At 46.7% G+C, this 22,940-nt stretch overlaps 3 non-coding genes and 2 pseudogenes across 3 annotated transcripts; 4 read left to right on the top strand and 1 right to left on the bottom strand.

Annotated features, from left to right (window-relative positions):
• The first annotated feature begins 1,316 nt into the window (after nucleotides 1-1,316).
• LOC144742141 (uncharacterized) lies at nucleotides 1,317-16,895 on the top strand (annotated as a pseudogene).
• TRNAP-AGG (transfer RNA proline (anticodon AGG)) lies at nucleotides 11,272-11,343 on the bottom strand. Its single transcript has one exon. It is a non-coding gene; the product is annotated as a tRNA-Pro (tRNA).
• Nucleotides 12,558-12,757, top strand: LOC144742143 (small nucleolar RNA U3; annotated as a pseudogene).
• Nucleotides 13,272-13,353, top strand: TRNAS-AGA (transfer RNA serine (anticodon AGA)). Its single transcript has one exon. It is a non-coding gene; the product is annotated as a tRNA-Ser (tRNA).
• Nucleotides 15,425-15,495, top strand: TRNAG-GCC (transfer RNA glycine (anticodon GCC)). The gene has a single exon. It is a non-coding gene; the product is annotated as a tRNA-Gly (tRNA).
• Nucleotides 16,896-22,940: the final 6,045 nt, after the last annotated feature.

The following is a 22,940-nucleotide window of genomic DNA, read 5'->3' as shown; positions in this document are numbered from 1 at the left end:
CTGGTGGCCAAGTCTCTGCCCACGGGACCCGGCCGGGTACAGCCCAAAGAAGCGACGTGGGCCCGCCCTCCTGTAGGCTCACCACCCGCAGGAAGGCTCAGAAGGGGCCGGTGCAATGTGGTTTGGGTGGCGGCCGCGGGCGAGGCCACGACTCTGGCGATGGGGACATGGAATGTCACCTCGCTGGGGGGGGAAAGAGCCCGAACTTGTGGGAGAGGCTGAGCGGTACCGGCTAGAGATAGTCGGGCTCACCTCCAAGCACAGCTTGGGCTCCGGAACCCATCTCCTTGAGAGAGGTTGGACTCTACTATTCTGGAGTTGCCCGCCGTGAGAGGCGACGGGCTGGTGTGGGCTTGCTCATAGCTCCCCAGCTTAGTCGCCATGTGTTGGAGTTTTCCCCATTGAGCGAGAGGGTTGCTTCCCTCCGCCTTCGGGTGGGGGATAGGTCTCTCACTGTCGTGTCGGCCTATGGGCCAAACGGCAGTGCAGAGTACCGGCCTTCTTGGAGGCCCTGGGGGGAGTACTGGAAGGTGCTCCAACCGGCGACTCCATCGTTCTCCTGGGGGACTTCAACGCCCACGTGGGCAGCGACAGTATCACCTGGAGGGGAGTGATTGGGAGGAACGGCCCCCCTGATCTGAACCCGAGTGGTGTTCTGTTATTGGACTTCTGTGCTAGTCACAGTTTGTCCATAACAAACACCATGTTCCAGCATAAGGGTGTCCATAAGTACACGTGGCACCAGGACACCCTAGGCCGGATGTCAATGATCGACTTCGTAGTTGTGTCATCTGGCCTCCGGCCGTATGTCTTGGACACTCGGGTGAAGAGAGGGGCGGAGCTGTCAACTGATCACCACCTGGTGGTAAGTTGGATCCGCTGGCCACGGGGGAAACCGGACATACTTGGCAGGCCCAAAAGAACAGTGCGGGTCTGCTGGGAACGTCTGGCGGAACCCACCGTCAGAGGGGTCTTCAACTCCCACCTCCGGGAGAACTTCGACCAGCTCCTGACTCCATCGACCAGCTGGGGACATTGAGTCCGAGTGGACCATGTTCTCCACCTCCATTGTCGAAGCAGCCGCTTCGGAGCTGTGGTCGCAAGGTCTCCGGTGCCTGTCGTGGCGGGCAACCCCCGAACCCGGTGGTGGACACCGGAAGTAAGGAATGCTGTCAAGCTGAAGAAGGAGTCCCATCGGCCCTGAGACTCCTCGTGAGACTCCTGAGGCAGCCGACGGGTACCGGCAGGCCAAGCGTACCGCGGCCCGGGCGGTTGTGGAGGCAAAAACTCTGGTCTGGGAGAGGTTCAGGGAGGCCATGGAGGAGGAGCCTAGCCTCGGTTAGCCTCGAAGAGATTCTGGCAAACCGTCCGGCGCCTCAGGAAGGGGAAGCAGTGCTCCACCAACACTGTGTACAGTGGAGGTGGGGAGCTGCTGATATTGTTGGGCGGTGGAAGGAGTACTTCGAGGATCTCCTCAATCCCACTGTCATTCCTTCCATAGAGGAAGCAGAGACGGGGGACTCAGAGGCTGGTTCGTCCATCACCCAGGCTGAGGTCATCGAGGCAGTTCGGAAGCTCCTCAGTGGCAAAGCACCTGGGGTGGATGAGATCCGCCCTGAGTACCTCAAGTCCCTGGATGTTGTAGGGCTGTCGTGGCTGACACGTCTCTGCAGCATCGCATGGCAGACGGGAACAGTGCCTCTGGATTGGCAGACTGGAGTGGTGGTCCCTCTTTTCAAAAAGGGGGACCAGAGGATGTTAAGCTGCTCTAATTGTGCATTTGCACCTTTGAAATGTTTGTGACGGTTGATGTAAGAATATTCGCTTAGCTTGAGTTATGTGGTTAGCACGTGCTGCTGTCAGTAGTTTTGTTGTTCATCTTTAATAATGACAAATCATTAAGAATTGTATTTCTTGTCGTTTATTTTCAGAAACTATACACAAATGCACTGTTGAACTGTTCAACCTGTTGTCTGAGTAAAGAAACTAAACCCTATCAGATGACTCGTGTGCTCTCTGACCGGAGCCCCACAGTGGTTTGTCAGCTACAGAGGTTGGAAATCCTCAACACAGGTAGTCCTCCTTATTTGCTGCAGGTGGCTGTATCCTCACATGTGTCCTATCATACACTCCCAGCAACCCACCTGAAGGCATTGGCACCAGCAAGGTGGGCAAATTAAATGTGTATTGATCACATGACCATCTTCAATATTTCATCTTTTCTATTTTTTTCTTTTCTATTCAGTTTCTATTTCTAATTCTAACAGCAGCATAGAATTATGAAAAAAAGTAATTATTTTTAAGTTCTCGAGGGCCAAATAAAAGGTGGAGAGCCAGGCGTGAAGACGCAGGGCTGGAAAACACAGCCATAGACTACTGGAAATACTGAGGTGCACGTTTCTCATGGAGAGGTACTGAACAGCAATTTGTTTCTTTGTGAAGGTCAAGTCTTTTAGATGGTGAGTTGATGTTAGCTAATGCTAGCATCACAAGTTACCGTTGACAGACAGAGTTGAAGATGCTTAGATTCTCTTTAGGAGTGACCAGGATGGATAGGATTAGGAATGAGGTCATCAGAGGGACAACACAGACAGGAAGGTTACTAGATGGAGAATTTAGGTTTGCAGGACTGCCATTTCTGTGAAAGATTGTTGCTAACTCACACATACAGGTCTGTGTCTGTTGTAAACATAAAAAGTTACAGCTTCCACACTGAAGAACTGAATGCGGAGTGAATGAGGAGTCAGATAGCAGCGGAAGCCACATCCTATGAACATCATCATCACCACAGAGAACAGGCAATGAGGAGAAGAGCCATACAACTGCATAATTCGTACTTTGTATTAAAACACACTGGTTCAGGGAAATCTCGTCAGTCAGACTCATGAACTGACACACTCTGTTGTTTGTCAAGGTATAGAATATATGACCCAGAGCTGTGTTTACTATATTGTGATTGCTGGATTAAAATTGATTTCTGCCTAAATACTTTCTCCTATCGCTTCATTAAAGAACACGTAGGATCCACACATAGCAACAAGTGTAATAGGAGATTGGATCCAACAGTGGCTACGCAGAGGGCTCTCCGGATCTGTCATCCTGCTCCTACCCAACTTGAATCAGTCGCTGTAAAGTTCTGGTGAGGCCTGGTAACGAGCCGCTGATTTGAATCAAGCATGTAGTAGCAGGGTGACATCTTACTCCTACTGGATAGCAGCCCTCGAGGACTAGAGTTTGACACCAGTGCATTGTCCATTGCACCATTAGCCCTGACTGGATGGGGAAACTGAGGCACTAATTAAACGCACTAATTAAAAGGTGGATTGACAAACTGCTGTACTGTCCTGCATTCATGTCCTCCATTTGTTTTGACCAGATTTTTTTCATCCTCTTGTCCATAAAATTGTGTCCTTCATGTCACCTCAAAACAATATCACAGGAAGATTCATGGATAAAAGACAAAACAGTGAAAAATGACTGAGGATGTGATTAGTCCTATTAGTTAAAATAGTGTAATCCAAGAAATACACATAAATGTCAATTGAATGAATAAAAAAACAGTAACCAGTGAATCCCCACCACTGAGGCTGATTTGATCTGCATCTCGATACAAGATGTCAGTGATGCGATATAGTAACGATACAACGAAGATTTGACAGAACGATTTGAGCCTCCTGTTGGCTCTGGCATAAAACAAAGGACAATAGCTGGAAACCTGGACGAGAGGGGCAGAGATTTGGCCAATCACTGCCGACCCACCAGCTGGAGAGTGTTGTGGTTGAGTGTCGAAACACTTAAAGAAGCCTGATGACCTGCCTCAATGATTACCGCCCTGTTGCTTTAACACCGGTGATCATGAAGTGCTTTGAGAGGATCATACTGGGTCACATCAAGGACGTTATCCCTGCTACCCTGGACAAACATCAGTTCGCCTACAGGGGGATCCGCTCCACAGAAGACGCAGTCTCACTGGCACTGCACACGGCTCTGACCCACCTGGAGCGTCCTAACACATACGTCAGGATGCTATTTGTGGATTTCAGTTCAGCTTTCAACACTGTGATCCCGGACAAGCTGACGCTGAAACTCCACAATTTGGGTCTGTCCACCTCTCTGTGCTCCTGGATCAAGGACTTTCTCACCAACAGGCCTCAGGCGGTGAGAGTTGGACGATGCACATCATCCACCCTGACCTGAGCATAGGCACACCACAGGGGTGTGTACTCAGCCCGCCCTTTTCACCCTGTTCACTCATAACTGCTCTGCCATACATCCACAAACACGATCATTAAGTTTGCAGACGACACCACTGTGGTGGGTCTCATATCAAACAATGATGAGACCCACTACAGAGAGGAGATCCAGCACCTGACAGAGTGGTGTTCTGACAACAACCTTGTCCTGAACACTAGCAAGACCAAGGAGGTCATTGTGGACTTCAGAAGAGGCAGGAGGATGGAACACACTCCTCTCCTCATTCATGGGGAAGGGGTAGAGTGGGTGGATGACATCAAGTTCCTGGGCATCCACATTACATCTGACCTCACTTGGTCGACGCACACATCCCACCTAGTGAAGAAGGCCCAACAAAGGCTCTTCTTCCTCAGGAAACTCAAAAGGACTGGACTCTCCCCTCAGCTTCTTTTAAACTGCTACAGGGCCACAACAGAGACCATCCTCTGTCAGAGTGCTACGGTGTGGTACGGGAGCTGCACTGCACAAGACAGGAAAGATCTAGCACAGGTGGTCAAGACAGCGCAGGGGATTGTGGGAAGTCCTCTCCCACAGTTGGACTCACTACACGACAGCCAGGTTCACAGGAGGGCCGGCCGTATAGCCGCAGACCCCACCCACCCAGGACACGAACTGTTTGTGCCTCTCCCCTCTGTCTATGCCGGGGAACTGCAATCCTAATTTCGTCGTGCCTAGCACAAAGACTTTCTGATTCTGATTCTGATCCTGATATAGTATGAATTACGTAGACTTATCAGAGATAAACCGGAGTCTAATCTCTTTGATGTACAGGAAGGGCTATTATGTGGGCTCTGGAAGACTGTCCACGCAGCACTAACGTAGCGAGAAACAGAGATCTAGCAAGCAGCAGCCCAGCAGAAGTCTCAGATAAGGTAAATGCGACCAGTAATTTCCCGACGGAATTCTCAGTGACTCTGCAAGAGGTGGTTTAAATAATTACTCAACAGGGCAAGGCTATCGGTCAACTAACAAATGCAGTCCGTCAACTGACAGTGCAAAATTGCAGTTCCCAGGGTAAAAGAGCAGGTAGAACCAAAGCCAGCCCAGGTATACTGATGATGGTCAGCCGATCTTCTACAGTGTGAAGGGGTCGGGCACAGGGGTAGACAATGCACTACACCCTGTTAAGCCAGGAAATCAGCCGACTACTACTACTCCTGCGGTAAAGGGAAACAGACATTCACCATTGCTATGAGCCGGGCAATGAGAGGCAAGGTACAAGGCTCACAGAACACACTAACCAAAGAGCTTTTTCTGGAACGTGCTGTAGGTGAGTGCCCTGAGGTCGACGTCCAGATCGGCGGTGTCCCCCTTAATGCTTACTAGACTCTGGAAGTAATGTAAGCACTTTGACAGAAAGCTTTTTCAGAGATCACCTCCATGGAGAGGATGAAGATTTGTACTGTACAGCAAAATGGCTTAAATTAACAGCAGCCAACAAGTTACCACTACCCTACTTAGGCTATGTGGAGCTTGACATGCAAATAATGGGACCCGCCATCCCGAGATGTGGTTTCCTTATAACCGAAGAGGACAACACTGTGGAGGCCGATTCCTCTCTACCTGGGATTATTGGGATGAACATTGTCAAGCAGTGCAGACGGTTAGTACGCTCAGATTTTGACACAGCTTTAGGTGCTGAGTTGGAATGTGGCTGGAGAGAGGCCTTCCAGCGAGTACGAGAGGCCAAGCGTGGAAAATGGGTATTCACTGCACGTGTAGCTAACAAACACAGAGTACATGTCCCTGCGTAATCCAGTGCCACAGTCTATGATAGAGGACTTGGGGGGCAGCTGAGTGGTAACCTCAGCATGCTGCTAGAACCTGGGAATACTCCACTGCCTGGTGGGTTGATACTTGTCCCAACTGCTGTGTCGTCTAACAGCCGAGTTTCCAGTCCGAGTACTCAACCTCTCGCAGGAAGATGTGTGGTTGCCCCCTAAGACTGGGCTAGGATTCACCAGCCAGTGTCAGTGTATTGAGGATGACCCCTATGAAGTGAAGTTCCAGCGAATTTCCGCTGATCACGAAGAAGTGACAATGAACCGGAAAGACAGTCAAACACCTGTCAGTGACATACTGAGTTTAGTGGACAGATTACACCTGGGAGGCACACCAGAACAGCAAGTAGAGCTAAGAGTGCTTGTGATGAATTATGCAGACGTATTTGCAGCCCACGGCAAAGATCTGGGGTACACTGATCTGGTGAAACATGAAATCCCTGTGGTAGATGAGACACCCGTCCACCAGCCTTACCGACGTATACCACCTAATCAATACAGTGAAGTTAAGGAGCACGTTTCCAAATTGCTAAAAAAAGGAGTGATTCAGGAGAGTTTGAGCTCATATGCTTCCTCATTCGTTCAAATGCGCAAGTCTGATGGAAGTCTAAGACTGTGCGTGCACTACAGAAGGCTGAACTCGAAAACCAGGCATGACGCGTTCCCACTCCCACGCATTGATGAAAGTCTGGATGCCCTGAGTGGCGCACAATTCTTCTCTACAATTGATCTTGCAAGCAGATACCATCAGGTCGCGGGTACTTGAGAAAGACAGGAGCAAAATTGCATTTACCACACCCTTCAGACTGTATGAATACCTAAGAATGCCGTTTGGGTTGTGTAATGTGTCTGCAACCTTTCAACCCAGCCACTAGGGAGCAGTTGCGGAAGCCATTGTTGACTGGTGCCGGGTCCCAAGCCCAGATAAATGGGGAGGCCAGCCACTAGGGAGCAGGTGCGGAAGCCGTTGTTGACTGGTGCCGGTCCCAAGCCCGGATAAATGGGGAGGGTTGCGTCAGGAATGGCATCCGGTGTAAAACTTATGCCAAATCAAATATGCGAATGATCAAAATGATTTCCAAACCAGATCGGTCGAGGCCCGGGTCAACAACGACCGCCAACAGTGCTGTTCACCTACAGGGTATTGTTGGAAATTGGACTACTGTTGGTCAAAGAAGAAGAGGACAAAGAAGAAGAGGAGGACGGTTGGTGCAGGGAAAGAGGGAAAAGAGGAAGGTTAGAAGGATCAGTCTGAGGTTAGGAACTCTGAATGTAGGTTCAATGACAGGGAAAGGTAGAGAATTAGCCGACATGATGGAGAGGAGAAGAGTAGATATTTTGTGTGTGCAGGAGACTAGGTGGAAGGGCAGCAAGGAAAGAACATTGGAGGAGGCTACAAGTTGTTCTACTATGGTCTAGATGGGAAGAGGAACGGAGTAGGGGTGATTATTAAGGAAGAGTATGCTAGGCAGGTGGTGGAGGTGAAACGAGAGTCAGACAGGTTGATGTGTGTGAAGGTAGAGATAGAAGGAGTAATGGTGAATGTAGTTAGTGGTTATGCCCCACAGGTGGGCTGTGAGTTAGAAGAAAAGGAAAAGTTCTGGAATGAGCTAGATAGAGTGATAGAGAGCATTCCCAGAGCAGAGAGAGTAGTGATTGGAGCAGACTTTAATGGTCATGTAGGGGAAGGGAACAGAGGTGATGAGGAAGTGATGGGCAGGTTTGCCTTAGGGATAGGAACTTGGAAGGACAGGCAGTGGTAGACTTTGCCAAGAGAATGGAAATGGCAGTGGATAACACCTATTTCCAAAAGAGAGAAGAACACTTGATAACTTACAAGAGTGGAGGCAGGTCTACACAGATAGATTATATTCTATGTAGAAGAGGTCTTCTGAGGGAGGTTAGCGACTGTAAGGTGGTGCCAGGAGAGAGTGTAGCCAAACAGCATATGATGGTAGTGATGGTGGTGAGGAAAAGGAAGAGGGAGAAGACAGAGAAGAAAATCAAATGGTGGAAATTGAGGAAAGAGGAATGTTGTGAAGAATTCAGGAAGGAGGTAAGGACAGTGCTGGGCCGTGTTGAGGAATTCCCAGATGATTGGAGGCTACGGCAACAGTGATTAGGGAGACAGGTAGGAAGGTGCTAGGTGTGGCCTCAGGACAGAGAAAGGAGGACAAGGAAACCTGGTGGTGGAATGTTGAGGTTCAGGAGAGTGTACAGAGAAAGAAATTAGCGAAGAAGAGATGGGACAGTGAGAGAACAGAAGAGAACAGGCTAGAGTACAAAGAGAGGGCAAGGGAAGTGAAGAGGGAAGTGGTCAAGGCCAAACATAAGGTATGTGAGGAGTTGTATGAGAGGTTAGATACAAAGGAAGGGGAAAAGGAGTTGTACAGGTTGGTGAGGCAGAGAAATCAGGCTGGGAAGGATGTACAGCAGGTTAGGTTGATTAAGGACAGAGAGGAAAGTGTCATCACCAGTGAGGAAAGTGTGTTGGAGAGATGGAAAGAATACTTTGAGGAATTGTTTAATGAAGAAAACGATAGGGAACGTAGGAATGAGGAGCCAGAAATGATTAGGAAGGAGGTTGATCAGATTAGAAAGGATGAAGTCAGGAAAGCTTTAAAAAGGATGAAGAGTGGCAAGGCAGTTGGTCCAGATGACATACCAGTGGAGGTATGGAAGTGTTTAGGGGAAGTGTCGGTAGATTTTCTGACTAGGTTGTTTAACAAAATATTAGACAGTAACAAGATGCCTGATGAGTGGAGGGTGTTCTGGTACCAATTTATAAGAAGGGTGATGTACAGAGTTGTAGTAACTACAGAGGGGTAAAGTTGATGAGCCATACCATGAAGGTTTGGGAAAGAGTAGTTGAAGCCAGGTTGAGACAGGAAGTGAGATTTGTGAACAGCAGTATGGTTTCATGCCTAGAAAGAGCACCACAGATGCAATATTTGCACTGAGGATGTGGATGGAGAAGTACAGAGAAGGTAGGAAGGAGCTGCATTGTGTTTTTGTAGATTTAGAGAAGGCATATGACAGGGTGCCAAGAGAGGAATAATGTGGTTTTGTATGAGGAAGTCAGGAGTGGCAGAGAAGTATGTTCGCTTGGTGCAGGACATGTATGAAGGTAGTAGAACAGTGGTGAGGTGTGCTGTTGGAAGGACAGAAGACTTCAAGGTAGAGGTAGGACTGCATCAAGGATCGGCCCTGAGCCCCTTCTTGTTTGCTTTGGTTATGGATAGGTGACAGATGAGGTCAGGACAGGAGTCTCCCTGGACTATGATGTTTGCAGATGACATTGTGATCTGTAGTGAGAGTAGGCAGCAGTTGGAAGAGAACCTAGAAGGTGGAGGTTTGCTCTAGAGAGAAGAAGAATGAAGGTCAGTCGTAGCAAGACGGAGTATATGTGCATAAATGAGAGGGAGACCAGTGGAAGAGTGAGGTTACAGGGAGCAGAGGTGGTGAAGGTGCAGGAGTTTAAGTACTTAGGATCAACAGTGCAGAGTAGTTAGTTTAGTTTAGAGTTTCAGCTAAGGTGAAGGAAAGGTTTACAGGACTGTGGTTAGACCAGCTATAATGTATGGTTTAGAGACACTAGTGATAGGCAGAAGACAGGAGGCAGAGCTGGAGGTGGCAGAGTTAAAGATGCTGAGATTCTCTTTAGGAGTGACCAGGATGGACAGGATTAGGATGAGGTCATCAGAGGGACAACACAGACAGGAAGGTTAGGAGAAAAAGCTAGAGAGGCTAGATTGAGATGGTTTGGACATGTGCAGAGGAGGGACAGTGGATACATTGGTAGGAGAATGTTAGAGATGGAGTTGGAGGTAGGAGACAGAGAGGAAGGTCAAAGAGGAGGTTTATAGATGCAGTGAGGGAGGACATGGAGGTAGTTGGAGTCAGAGTAGAGGATACAGAGAACAGGGAAGATGGAAATTGATGATTTGCTGCGGCAACCCCTGAAGAGGGACAAGCCGAAAGAAGAAGAAGAAAGCGGGCATGGACAGGGAGGAGTCTTGCGCTCCCACATGTGCGCTCAATTCTACGTTGATTGTGATGTACAAAGGAAATGTGCTTGGATTCATGGGTACGCTCAGTTTCGTTCATCAGGATTTTTTTGTTCGTACGCCTTTTCCTAGAATTTGTTTGAGCCTAAAGTTGTAATTTCATATTTGTAGAAAAACATTATTCACAACATTACTTGGATGAAAATGAGTGTTACATATTTGTTGTACAACACTGATTTCCATCCATACCTGTGAATGTATTAATGAAGCGTCCTTTGCGATCACAAAGCACCTGCAGCTGAATGGAGTTGAAAAGTTTCCTGTCAACAAAGAAAAGTAAATTAAAAAAAGTTATAAAAGTTTACATCAGGTTGGGCACTATATCTCTGTGTGAAGTGATGAGTGTATCCACCTTACCAGTTCAGGTAGTCCTCGTTATTTGCTGCAGTGGCTTGATCCTCACGTGTCCTATCATATACTCCCAGCAAATTAAATGCGTATTGATCACATGACCATCTTCAATATTTCATCTTTTCTTTCTATTTCTAATTCTAACAGCAGCATAGAATTATTAAAAAAGTAATTATTTTTAATGTGGCGTAAACCCTGTTGAATCATGTCGTGCAGTTGTACGCGTGTGTCATAGCATCCAAATGCTCATGCCAACGGGGCTTTAAGTGCGGTTCCAATGTTCCCAGCATGTTTAACAGGGTTCTATTGAACCTTTCTGTGGTCCCGTTGCCCTGTGGGTGGTAGGGTGTAGTGTGGGTCTTAGTGATGCCGATACACTTGCACAGCTCTCTCACCACAGCACTTTCGAAATTGCGCCCTTGATCTGCATGCAGTTTCTCTGGGAAGCCAAACCTGCAGAAGAAATTTCTTCACAGCACCTTAGCCGCAGTGCCGGCTTTTTGGTCTTTCGTGGGGTAGGCTTGTGCATAGCGGAAGAAGTGGTCCGTCACAACTAGCACATTTTCAATACCACCTTTGGATTTCTCCAGAGTCAAGAAGTCCACACAAATAAGCTCCATGGGTGTGCTGCTGTGGATACAGCCAATTCGCTGAGTTGGTCAGCACATGGTACCAAAGTGTTGGTGTGTGCAGTGTAGTGTCGGTACAGTACTGACCTCATGTGGAGATTAAAGTACAGTAATCATGTCAGTGCAGCCTAATGAAGGTTTCCGTAGTTGCATGTGACATCTGATACTTGGACAAACAACAACCTTGTTGGGCTTGTCTGGGAATTGAACCCAGGGCCTCTCACACCCTAAGTGAGAATCATACCACTAGACCAACAAGCCACAACGCTTACAGCTTATTCGTATAGTGCCAATTCAGACTGTACTACAAAGTAAAGCTTCAGTAAAACTTAACAGATGTAAACTGAAAGATGATGAGTCCAAAGAGTGGGAGAAAGTTTGTAACACATTCCTTTGCCGTAGTTGGTGCAGCCACAGCACGCAGTTCTCACCTCACACTATACAATCACAGCCTGGTCAGCAGGTTTGCTTTAATTTTTTAGGAAAATGCCTTGAACCAATATTTGAACAGTTAGATTTGTGTAGCAACTCCTCCCTCCTTGTTATGCTTCTGGATTGAAAATAGAAAGGTTTTGTCTTGAATCGACGACAGACCTTTTTCTCTTCAGTCTTAACTGTATTGCTCTTTGGGCACAATAACGTGGAATCATACTATAATGTTTGAGTGCAGCAACAACACACAAGCCAACAGAGCAGTTCAGGTTGATGGACTGCTAATCCCTTGTGATCTGTAATCATAGGAATAGAGTAGATTCTTTATAACACACAAGTTCCTCTATCACAGCCAGAAAGCAAATCTATATCTTTTAAATATTTCATTTACTCAAGAATAGAAAGCTCTCTTGAAGTGTCTGCATGACTCCTGAGCACTGCTTTATGTCTTGAAAGGAGCAAAGAACACCTTGTCACTGGCAACCTTGTCTTGACATTACTTCTGGCTGTGTGCTGTAAACCTAAAGAACGTGAGAAAAAGAAATTGACCCAGTGCTAATTGGCTGATAAAGCAATTCCTAAACAATGCATTGTCTCAAATCACATACTTCCATACTTGACTTAACTGAGTATTTTGAGGACCCAAGCGCATTCACACCGAATGAGTTCAGATATTTCAAGGATCTAAATGAACACTGTTCACCTGCATGAGCTACACAAACTCACTTAAAATGTGTAGGACGTCATTTTAAAAATCAACTTTTCATTTAGTTTTATTCATGTATCCAGGACTAATTCAGCTTGACCGAGGCTTGTGTCTCGTTGGTGTTTCAGTAACTGTAACACTGACTTTTTTCGTCTTTTTATTATTATTATTCCTTTCCCACTGACCTTCGTTGTGTTGCTGCAGTCACAGTTGTTATGTCAGACGCTGGGTCATTTCCATAAAAACATGGCAGTGGAATGTATTGAACCCAGGAAGGAACCCTGAGTGAGAGTCACTCTGTAAGGAGTGAGGTTCGGTTTCAGTCACCTGACATATTCAGACTATACTTTCAGGGATCATTTCTATAGCATCTGCCTTCAGAAATGTGTTTCTGTCGGTGTTTTGTCTTGTTAACCCTAATGATGAGTCATGATGTTTCTCTCTGTGCTTGAGACTGACAGTGAATAATGATTCACCTCATATGTTCACTGTTGTTGGTTCTTCTTGAAGTAACACTGGGAGGGATATTTGTAGGATATGTATACTTTTTTCTGTTTAAAGCATATCCATGCATAGTTTACGTGAACACGCTATAAAATTGCTATAAACTTTGAATCTGAGTATGTCACGTCCCAAACTCTTCCTCTACATTCTGATTGGCTGTCTAGTCCTCCGTCTTCGCTTTTGTCTCATTGGTTAATCCAGCACCGATTCCCTGCCGCTGGGAGGGAGGACACTCCCTTACTGATGGTGGTTCCATTCTCAGCTGTTGCCGTTTGTCGTGTGATGCTGCTCTCCGTGGTTCTGAAGAGCCAAGCTCAGTGCTGTAGGTGAGAGCATGGAGCTCTCTGGGGTAAATAAAATAAAAGGAGGTGTCGAGCAAGATTTGGCCTGGTGGGTTTGAGTGTAACTTAAGAACCATGTTTCTATCAAAGTAGAGTCCAGGGTGCTTGACGAGGTCTGGTCAAGACAATTGGATAAAATGTGACAGCAAACCTCAATTCCAATCCCGGTGAAAAACGTCAATACAATACACATACCACTCCTGTGGGTTGTTGTGCCCGAGTGGTTAAGGCGCTGGATTAGAAATCCATTGGGGTCTCCCCGCGCAGTTTCGAATCCTGCCAACAACGGTGTTTTTAAGTGGCTTACTCCTCCTTGTTTGGCCCAGTGTTGTCTTCCAATCCAATGAACCCAGGATTCTATCTCCATCAGATACTTAAACTCCCAGAATGTCGTGAGAACGAGCAGCATTTAATTCCTGACGAGCAACACAGCTGCCTACTGCTCTGTGTGTCTTTGATAACATGACTCTGCATAAAAAGCCTCCGACATATATTTGATTCACGGTTCGACTCCTGGCTAGCTCGGCTGGTCAAATCTAATCCAGCTGTTCCTTGATCCAACTCGGCATCTTTATCGGCGATGAAAAGTACTCTTTATTTTTGAAAACTTAAAACATTTTCATTTTGACTGTGAGCTGTTTTATATAGCTGCCATGTATGGGACCACAACGTGACAGAATAGTTTTGATGCTGTTTTGATATATATCTCACATGCCTCTGATAACATACCATTGCATTATCCATCAAGAAGCTTTTTGTGACTTTATGTATATTAGTACTTGGCCCTTCAGAACCACGGAGAGCAATGCCACACAACAAACGGCAACAGCTGAGAATGGAACCCCCATCAGAACGGGGAGTGTCCTCCCTCCCAGCTGCAGGGAATCGGGGGATACTCGGGGATACTCAGTTATACTTATCTATCTATTTCTACTACTAACAGATGGAATGGAATGGAAAGCCTTTGTACAGGGTACAGGGAAATGTGCAATCCTGCGTCCAAACATATACAACACAACAATATCACAGGGGGGAGAATAAGCCAAAGAGAAACACGTTCACGGTGAGTGTGAAAAGACATCATCATGTCATGGTTGACACGTCTCGGCAACATCGCATGGCAGACAGGAACAGTGCCTCTGGTCTGGCAGGCTGGGGTGGTGGTCCCTCTTTTTATTAAAAGGGGACCGGAGGTAGTGTTTCAACTATCGTGGGATCACACTCCTCAGCCTCCCTGGGAAAGTCTATTCAGGGGTACTGGAGAGGAGTATTTGACCGATAGTCGAACCTTGGATCCAGGAGGAACAATGCAGTTTTCCTCCTGGCCGTGGAACACTGGACCTACTCTAAACCCTTTGCAGGGTGCCTGAGGGGTCATGGGAGTTTGCCAACCAGTCCACATGTGTTTTGTGGATTTGGAGAAGGCATTCGACCATGTCCCTCGTGGCGTCCTGTGTGGGGTACTCCTGGAGTATGGGATTGGGAGCCCTTTGTTCAGAGCTTTACGGCAGGAGCAGGAGTTCACATCGCCCGCAATATGTCGGACCTGTTCTCAGTCCATCTTGGTCTCCGACAAGGCTGCCCTTTGTCACCAGTTCTGTTCATTGTTTTTATGGACAGAATTTGTAGGTGTAGCCCAGGGGCCGGAGGGGGTACGGTTCGGGATATCGATCTACCTGTCAATCTATGTTCCTACTCTTACCTATGGTCATGAGCTCTGGATCATAACCAAAAGAATACGGTCTCGCATACAAGCGGCCAAAATGAGTTTCCTCAGCAGGGTGGTGGGGCACTCACTTAGAGATAGGGTGAGGAGCTCTGTCAGCAGCTCGGAGTAGAGCCGTTACTCCTTCACATTGAGAGGAGCCAGGTGATGTGGCTTGGGCATCTGTATCGGATGCCCCCTGGACGCCTCCCGAGGGAGGTATTCCGGGCATGTCCCACCGGAAGGAGACCCCGGGGAAGACCTAGGACACGCTGGAGGGACTATGTTACTCCGCTAGCTTGGGAATGTCTTGGGGTCCCCCGGAAGAGCTGAAGAACTGGAGGCGTGCGTTCAAATTCCCCTTCTGACAGCAGGAATACATGAATCAATAGAACTATGGCTGTTCGTCATACTCTAAATTGGGGTTGGTACACAAGGAATGATTGTTTGCCAGTGTGGTTCCTTATCAAAACTGATCTAGATGACCAAAAGATTCTCTGCTGAGAGGGCATTGCAACTGATTTTGGAAGAGATTTTGGAAGAGAGTATGTCTTACAATCATGCATTTCAGAATTTCCGATTTACTGATCCTGTGAAGTGGGTCGATCCTGTGGAGTGTCAGAGGACTGTTGACTATTTCTTGGACTGCTACAGGCATTGGTGGTTCAGTGGTAGAATGCTCGCTTGCCATGTGAGGTACCTGGGTTCGATTCCCAGCCAATGCATCTAAACTAGTACTTTATTGCTTTGTTCTTCACTGTTACACCATACCGTTCGCATCACTTCTATGCACATGTTCAGTTGTGTTCTGATGAGTATTGGATTTCACCTGGGGCCTGTACCACCAACTCACCTCTGACCTCACTGATTTAAAAGACGAGTTCATTGTCTACACAAGACACTTTCCACGTGTGCTTCAGTGAAGATCCTGGTTTCAAATTCCAGCAGTTCCTCTGACCAGGGCCAACATGGATGGTGGTTATGTGAAGCCCATCAAGTCAGCTTTTCATCCAGAAAAGTATTCTGGATTGTAGTAATTTGGAAGGACATCTTGTTTTTGGAGAGATGTGGAAGGAGATGGACCAAATGGATGTTTTCTTGGGGTTCTTTTTCTTTCTGGAGTTTTCAGGTCCAAAGGTGAATCCACAGAATCCCTATGGGATGCAGAAACTGGCAGAGGAAATTTTCCGCGCCACAGTGTCTCTGGAAAACTTCCACATTATTACTAAAATGATCAGCTTTACGTTGATTACCGAGACGACAGACCAGCTTGACGGCAGAGAAACAAATTAGCTGCCATGAGAACAGTGTGGGAAAAAGTGGGTGCACCGGCTCCCCCTGTTGTACAACCCTGGGCCTAATGTCAGCATTGATAAGCAGCTCATGCCATTCAGGGGCCGCTGCCCCTTTTGGCTCTATATACCATCTAAACCTGCAAAATATGGTATCAAGATATGGGCTTTCTGTGATGCCACTTCATCATATGCTTGGAAGCCTGATGGAGGAGCCCCTGAGAAAAGATCAAGGCATGAGAGTTGATGACACTCATTGGGTACAACAATTTTTTTTTTTTAATGTCACACAAGCTGGGACCCGGAAATCCTAAAGAGGAAGCTGACCATGGTGGGAACAATTCGGAAGAACAAGCCACCCCAATCGCTGACTACAAAGAGCAGGCCTGTCAACTCTTCCAAGCTTATGTACACGGCTGACACATCCCTGGTGTCCTTTGTGCCAAAGAAAGGCAAGAATGTGGTACTCATGAGTACACTGCCCAGGGATAGGAGAATCTGTGGCCAGGAGCATCAAAAACCAGAAATCCTCATGGATTACAATACCACAAAAGGAGGGTGGACACCATGGACAAGCTGGTGACTGCTTTTAGCTGCAAAGCCAGACCCTGCAGTGGCCACTGGTGATATTTTTTGACATACTGGACATCTCACCTTACAACGCCTTTGTCATTTGTATGTCACTGAACCTGCAGTGGAACAGCGGGAATCTCCAGAGGAGAGACCTCTTTCTTGAGGAACTGGGAAAGGAACTGATAAAACCTCAAATCCAGAGAAGACAGCATGTTCCAAGAACCCCATTGGGGTTCAGGAGGAGAATGCTGGTGTCATAATGTTACGGTTTGCACGTACAAGACTTACGGACATCCACTTTGAGTCCGCACGGACCTCTGTGCAGTCCTAAAGAGAGTGGATCTACAGCTGAGTGACCCAGGCGCAAAAGGGGAATAGAATATTAAAAACACTGAGACACTATGTTATAGAAAAGGACTTGTTGATGGACCTAAAACGCACGGATAATCTCTACGACAGAGTAATTGAACTCTTCCTGAAGAAAGAGAGGAAGGACTTTGTGTACAAATAATCAGGATAATCAAGTGTAAAATGCTGCTCTTTTCCTAAATGTTGCAGTTTTACAAGGTTATTATTGATGATTTTATGTGTGTTCTATGAGACTTATTTCTTCATTATATCCATTTATTCTGGCTACATGAGTTATCTATGTGATGCAACAGCCCCTCATTCTGCATTTCTGCATAATAAGATGGTTTCTACAGTGACTGAAGGCCTGGGCATGGCCCGCCACTGCACACACACAGACACATCGACACCTGATGAAACAGGGGACACGATTATTTTAATCTCTGTATATTCTAATATTGTAGATTTTTCGTAATCTTCACAATTTTAGACTTTTTTTTTAATCTTTTGGTTTTTAGCTCCAGTGTTTCCTCATGGAGCCCCTCCACACTGGGGGTTGAGTCTGCTCTCTCCGCAGGGGCTTCGGCTTGGGAGCCCCTTGGGCCTGGAGGGGCGGGGGGGGGGCTCCACTTCCTCTGGGGCCTACCCGGGTCTTTCCAGGCTGTGTGTGTGTGTGGGGGGGTCTCTATGGTGGTGCTCTTTGTGGTATCCATACTTCGGAGTATGATGCCTCTCGGTGTGGATGGCCACTGTAGCGGACACCCTGCTTGAAAAGTACTCTTTATTTTTGAAAACTTAAAACATTTTCATTTTGACTGTGAGCTGTTTTATATAGCTGCCATGTATGGGACCACAACGTGACAGAATAGTTTTGATGCTGTTTTGATATATATCTCACATGCCTCTGATAACATACCATTGCATTATCCATCAAGAAGCTTTTTGTGACTTTATGTATATTAGTACTTGGCCCTTCAGAACCACGGAGAGCAATGCCACACAACAAACGGCAACAGCTGAGAATGGAACCCCCATCAGAACGGGGAGTGTCCTCCCTCCCAGCTGCAGGGAATCGGGGGATACTCGGGGATACTCAGTTATACTTATCTATCTATTTCTACTACTAACAGATGGAATGGAATGGAAAGCCTTTGTACAGGGTACAGGGAAATGTGCAATCCTGCGTCCAAACATATACAACACAACAATATCACAGGGGGGAGAATAAGCCAAAGAGAAACACGTTCACGGTGAGTGTGAAAAGACATCATCATGTCATGGTTGACACGTCTCGGCAACATCGCATGGCAGACAGGAACAGTGCCTCTGGTCTGGCAGGCTGGGGTGGTGGTCCCTCTTTTTATTAAAAGGGGACCGGAGGTAGTGTTTCAACTATCGTGGGATCACACTCCTCAGCCTCCCTGGGAAAGTCTATTCAGGGGTACTGGAGAGGAGTATTTGACCGATAGTCGAACCTTGGATCCAGGAGGAACAATGCAGTTTTCCTCCTGGCCGTGGAACACTGGACCTACTCTAAACCCTTTGCAGGGTGCCTGAGGGGTCATGGGAGTTTGCCAACCAGTCCACATGTGTTTTGTGGATTTGGAGAAGGCATTCGACCATGTCCCTCGTGGCGTCCTGTGTGGGGTACTCCTGGAGTATGGGATTGGGAGCCCTTTGTTCAGAGCTTTACGGCAGGAGCAGGAGTTCACATCGCCCGCAATATGTCGGACCTGTTCTCAGTCCATCTTGGTCTCCGACAAGGCTGCCCTTTGTCACCAGTTCTGTTCATTGTTTTTATGGACAGAATTTGTAGGTGTAGCCAGGGGCCGGAGGGGGTACGGTTCGGGATATCGATCTACCTGTCAATCTATGTTCCTACTCTTACCTATGGTCATGAGCTCTGGATCATAACCAAAAGAATACGGTCTCGCATACAAGCGGCCAAAATGAGTTTCCTCAGCAGGGTGGTGGGGCACTCACTTAGAGATAGGGTGAGGAGCTCTGTCAGCAGCTCGGAGTAGAGCCGTTACTCCTTCACATTGAGAGGAGCCAGGTGATGTGGCTTGGGCATCTGTATCGGATGCCCCCTGGACGCCTCCCGAGGGAGGTATTCCGGGCATGTCCCACCGGAAGGAGACCCCGGGGAAGACCTAGGACACGCTGGAGGGACTATGTTACTCCGCTAGCTTGGGAATGTCTTGGGGTCCCCCGGAAGAGCTGAAGAACTGGAGGCGTGCGTTCAAATTCCCTTCTGACAGCAGGAATACATGAATCAATAGAACTATGGCTGTTCGTCATACTCTAAATTGGGGTTGGTACACAAGGAATGATTGTTTGCCAGTGTGGTTCCTTATCAAAACTGATCTAGATGATCCATTTATCCATTTATTCTGGCTACATGAGTTATCTATGTGATGCAACAGCCCCTCATTCTGCATTTCTGCATAATAAGATGGTTTCTACAGTGACTGAAGGCCTGGGCATGGCCCGCCACTGCACACACACAGACACATCGACACCTGATGAAACAGGGGACACGATTATTTTAATCTCTGTATATTCTAATATGTAGATTTTTCGTAATCTTCACAATTTTAGACTTTTTTTTTAATCTTTTGGTTTTTAGCTCCAGTGTTTCCTCATGGAGCCCCTCCACACTGGGGGTTGAGTCTGCTCTCTCCGCAGGGGCTTCGGCTTGGGAGCCCCCTTGGGCCTGGAGGGGCGGGGGGGGGCTCCACTTCCTCTGGGGCCTACCCGGGTCTTTCCAGGCTGTGTGTGTGTGTGGGGGGGGTCTCTATGGTGGTGCTCTTTGTGGTATCCATACTTCGGAGTATGATGCCTCTCGGTGTGGATGGCCACTGTAGCGGACACCCTGCTTGGTATCATTCCTCCACATGCCTTTCTCACCACATGTGAATCAGCCCATCTGAGGTCACCACGAGCATGACCCCTGCTGACTTCTCATCAACACGGAACCTCCTGAATGGCCTCCTTCCTCTAAGTTCACTCTCTGGGCATCAAACCAAAAAGATGTCACTGCTGACATTAGACAAACACCTTGCAGGGAGAAGAATCTTCCTCCCTTCCACAGTTTATGACTCTAAAGACCCAAATCTCAAACTCCCCCCACTCTCTTCTTTGGGGGCCAAACTGAACTCCAGACCTTTTCATGCATTCCTGAGCGGGACTGAGACTCTGAGATCCCTTTGAATCATTTGTACCCTAACAAATGTATTAAACATATTATGTGTCTCATGGTAATGTTATATACTTGTATAGAAGAACATTAGTTGTTTACTACCAGTTTACCTGAGGTTGATATTAGAATCATTGACGTTTTGATGTTTGCTTTTCAACAATGTCCCCTTTTCTGATGACGTACTCTAATGCCTTGCTACAGACTTCACCAGCGTGAAATGTGTAATGCCAACACGTATATTCTTGATGTTCATTCTAGTATCCTGAACCATTTCATATGTAATCTTCTTACAGATCCTGATTCTTTCTTATCGTTAGATAAGTAATGATGCTCAGTTATACTAGGATATCTAGTCTTTAACCTCATGATACATTCTGTGCCAGTAGTTTACAAGAGTTCACACATTGGGTCATGGTGTTTGGGGAAGGTTAACACAAAAGTTTTTGGCTCCAAACCACAGATGCGTGTCTCCTGGGGGCTGGTACATGCACCGCTCCTGCCAGTCTTAAATTACTACTAGTATCTCCTTTTCTAACTTGTTAGTTGAGGTGTGATTGGACATTAACTTGACCAATTCATGCATAGTAATGAGTTAGACGAAACCACCTCTTCCCACGATAAAAGGGCAACACACCCTTTGTCCTATGAGCAGTCATTTTATTCACTACGAGCATTTTCGGAGCAGTCATTTTCAGAGCAGAGGATTTTTCTTTGAGCACTCCTTTTTCTTTTACCAGAGCTCTGTACCTTCGCTCCTACAAAGTTCTCCAAGTTCGTTCAGCTTACCTTGGATTTACACCAGCTGCGTGTGCGTTGTGTGTCCGATCCGGCACGGCGCCGGATCAAATACGTTTCCATTCTAATCAATGTGTCCATTTACACCGACTGCGTTGCGTTGCATCTCAGCTCAGTCTCAGCTCTGTCAGTCCGGAGTGCTGTGTTAAAGATACTGAGACACATAATTTTGGCACTAAATCCATGAAGCGGGACAGGAAAATCCACACCGAAACAAAATAAAACATCTGGCTACTTTTCAGAATAAAACGACGACGTTGACGCCAGATCGTATTTCACACTATTTCACCAGTACTTTCAACACCGTACGTTTATTAAGAGTATTTATTGACTAACAAGCTACTTTCTAAAGGTTAGTCATTAGTTCAGTTATTAAGGGATTAATAATTGATCAATAACTTTCTCCTTTCACCATCACCAAGAATGTATATTTTTTCTTCTTTTACATTCTGTGTCTGTTCTTTGTTTGTCTTGTGTTTTGTCATTTTACTATTATATGTGTGTTATTGGTATTTAGGCAAGAAATACATATCTTAAAACTGGTTGTTGCCTGTTTCCTTTGTGCGCAGAGACATGATCCATTGAATCTAAAAGATCCCCTATGCTGCCCATGAACAAAAACTGGGTTATTGCTACAGCACCCATAGGTGGCTTTTCCTCGCTCTGATCCTCTGTGCTAAGCCATCTCACCAGTCCAATTACCGTGTGCGTGCGTGCATGCATGTGTATCCTTGAGTGTGTGTGTGTGCATGTGTGTGTGTGGGGAGTCCATGTGTGGGAGTGGGTGGGTCGGGATGGAGTGTTTCCATAAAAACATGGCTGTGGAGTGTATTGATCCCAGGAAGGAACCCTGAGTGAGAGTCACTCTGTAAGGAGTGAGGTTTGATTTCAGTCCTCTGATGTCAGTTTGTGAGAGGACACACTATAGATAACATCACGCATCTCTGGATATATTTGTGTATATATATATATATATATATATTTTTTTTTAAAGCATGTTCATGCACAACGCACTTTTTCACTTGAAACATGTTTTATTTCATTTACAATCTGTGCTGTTATCACCTACAGTATTTTAACTCAGCATTTTTCTGAATTTGCTAATAACTTTGAATATTTCACATCCCAAACTCTTCCTCTACATTCTGATTGGTTATCGTCCTCCGTCTTCCCTTTTGTCTCCTCATCCAGCGCTGATTCCCTGCAGCTGGGAAAGAGGACATTCCCCGTCCTGATGGGGGTTCCATTCTCAGCTGTTGCCGTTTGTGGTATGGCACCGCTCTCCGTGGTTCTGAAGAGCCAAGCTCAGGGCTATAGGTGTGAGCACAGAGCTCTCTGGGGTGCTGATGCCCTCACCTGCCTCACTCTGGGGTTGCCACAATCTGAACACTGGACGTCCACTAGAAGCAGCAGAGTAGCTGAGAAGACATAAGACAACAGCAACCGGGCACAGGTTGTACCGTGAGCTGACTTCACAGATACTTCAGGTAAACTGCACATGAATGTGGCACAAAAGCAGGTTAATGTTGCTAAATGAAGTCATCACCTGCACAGGGACTCGAACTCTGGACCCCTCAGATTAAAAGTCTAATGCTCTACCATCTGAGCTACACAGACTTCATGCTTACCAACACTTATTCAGTTTGTGAAGAAACTATGTACATGGGCTAAATTGTTGCATCCACAGGTTTAACATTTTAACACAAATACAGGGCTGGTCGTGCAATTGATCACGCCTCTGACATCAGATCAGAAGATTGTAGGTTTGACTCCTGGCTACTTGTCCAGATCTAGGATTCTGCTGAGAAGGTTCGATCTATCTGTCTAATTTCCTTGAATCCTTCAATCATTTTCTTGTGCTTGCTCAGATTACGTGTCATGGTGGTCCAGCTGAATCTGACTCCAATTTATTGGTGTGGTCCAATATCGTAGACAGCTGGCCCACATGGACAGGTGGGTG

This window comes from Lampetra planeri, unplaced genomic scaffold, assembly GCF_965212315.1.
Source record: "Lampetra planeri unplaced genomic scaffold, kcLamPlan1.2.h2 scaffold_876, whole genome shotgun sequence".
Classification (NCBI taxonomy): domain Eukaryota; kingdom Metazoa; phylum Chordata; class Hyperoartia; order Petromyzontiformes; family Petromyzontidae; genus Lampetra; species Lampetra planeri.
This window is presented reverse-complemented; position numbering and strand designations above follow the sequence as displayed.